Consider the following 2,500-nt stretch of genomic DNA (forward strand, 5'->3'; position numbering starts at 1 on the left):
ATGATACGTTTCTAGTTGTGTGTATGTCATTTGTGTCATTGTATACGTGTGTGTATAAGCGTGGGGCTGTGTGTCTGTATGTGTGCTTGCTTTGTTTACCTTTGTCAGTGTGTGTGTCTATGTGCGTGCTTTGTGTTTCTTTGTGTGTGTGTGTGTGTGTGTGTGTGTACATGTACTTGCTTTGTATATCTTTGTCAGTGTGTGTGTCTATGTGCGTGCTTTGTGTTTCTTTGTGTGTGTGTGTGTGTGTGTGTGTGTACATGTACTTGCTTTGTATATCTTTGTCAGTGTGTGTGTCTATGTGCGTGCTTTGTGTTTCTTTGTGTGTGTGTGTGTGTGTGTGTGTGTGTGTGTGTGCATGTACTTGCTTTGTATATCTTTGTCAGTGTGTGTGTCTATGTGCGTGCTTTGTGTTTCTTTGTGTGTGTGTGTGTGTAAAAGTATATTTGCTTGTATTGACGTGCAGTGCGTGTCTTTGTGTACGTGTCTGCACGTGTCTACAAGTCCACGCTCTCTACATCTCTGAGTGTGTAAGCGTGTACCTGCTTCGCCAGTGCCTTTGTCTGTGTCTTTGTCTGTGTCTTTGTCTGTGTCTTTGTCTGTGTCTTTGTTTGCCCTTGTGTGTGTTTGTTCGTCCTCCCGGCTGTCTCTCCTGCACCTCCTCGGCCTCCTTGGACCCCCCGCAGCCCCCCTCCCCCCTCCGACCCCCCTGGTGCTGCACAACACCGCCTGTTCCTGCTGCAAGGTGAGCGGGCCGCCGCGGTCTGGATGAGACGCCGCTGCAACCCGTCGGGTGATTTTTAGAGCCGTTTTTGCACGATTATTCGCACGAGGCTGCATGCAAACGACTGCAACTGCACGGCGTATATTGTCCTTGGCATTGCCGCGTCCGGTGACGAGTCGCCAGGGCCGCGGCGCTCGCTCTCCGAGGCCGCTGTTTGAGGGGGAAAGCGGCTCCGATTCCGCGGCCGGAACGACGTCGCGGCCGTACATCGTCGACTCCGGTTCGTGGGAGCACATTGAACCGGCACTACGGATGCAAATATCCGTTCGGGCCCAACATATGCGGATTCTATGTGCGAAATCCGCCCTCACGGCGCGCCCAAGCAGGCCCTCCGAGGACCTTCATGTGACCCGTGGCTTCCGTGGCAGCGTGTCCTGCCGCGCACGCGCCGGGGTCCGCACGTACGTGTGTGTGAGTCCGGGAGCGCGTGTCCAAGCATGTGTCGCCGCCCGTGCGTGCTTCCCGCGCGTGCGTCCGCGTGTGCGTGCGTGCGTGCGTTTGCGATTAGTCTGCGCGATCGCTTAAAGAGGATGAGGCGGAGGGGAGGCCCGCCGCCGCGCCGCCGCCTTTGTGCCATGTGACACGGGCGCTCCTGGCCATGTGGCACTGCTTCCTCCTTGGCCATGTGACACGACTGCCTCCCGCCATGTGGCACTCGCCTCCCCTGTGGCAGTGCCATCCGCGCGGCGCCACTTCCTTTCTCATATCTTTCTTTGTCATGCGACAGAGAAATGCAATCAGATCCGCCATGCACGCTGCCTGTACAATTGGCACTCCTGTGTGTCATGCGCCGCTGGATGTCCCTCTCCCAGGCACCAGGTGGTCGTCCCTCCGTCAGGCGCCAGATGGCAACCCCTTCCGTCATGCACCAGCTGGCTCACCTCGGCTCCTCCGCCACGCGATTATCTGCATGGCACCAGCTGGCACTGCTCTCTGACACGCACCGAGTGGCCATCTCCGGGGCCATGCGCGAGGGCTATCGGCTGTACCATCCTTGTACCACCCCCTCTGTCATGCACGTTGTACCATTTGCCATGCACCTATCATCTGTACCATGCACCAGCGAGTTATTACCTTGTACCATCTTTGTACCATCCTTGTACCACCCCCTCTACCATGCACGTTGTACCATTTGTCAGGTAGCTACCATCTGTATCATGTACCAGACGCTAATCTCTTGTACCAGCGAGATATTACCTTGTACCATCCTTGTACCAACCTTGCACCACCCCCTCTTTCATGCCCCTTGTACCATGTGCCAGGTAGCTATCAGCTGTACCATGTACCAGGCGCTAATCTCTTGCACCAGCGAGTTATTACCTTGTACCATCCTTGTGCCACTCCTATCATGCACGTTGTACCATTTGCCATGCACCTATCATCTGTACCGTGCACCAGGCGCTAATCCCTTGCACCAGCGAGTTATTACTTTGTACCATCATTGTACCACCCTTTCTATCATGCACGTTGTACCATTTGCCATGCACCTATCATCTGTACCATGCACCAGGTGCTAATCCCTTGCACCAGCGAGTTATTACTTTGCACCATCATTGTACCACCCTTTCTATCATGCACGTTGTACCATTTGCCATGCACCTATCATCTGTACCATGCACCAGGTGCTAATCCCTTGCACCAGCGAGTTATTACCTTGCACTATCCTTGTACCATCCTTGTACCAACCTTGTATTACCCTTGTATCAGGCGCTAATC

The sequence above is a fragment of the Penaeus vannamei genome, chromosome 42, assembly GCF_042767895.1.
Source record: "Penaeus vannamei isolate JL-2024 chromosome 42, ASM4276789v1, whole genome shotgun sequence".
Taxonomy (NCBI): domain Eukaryota; kingdom Metazoa; phylum Arthropoda; class Malacostraca; order Decapoda; family Penaeidae; genus Penaeus; species Penaeus vannamei.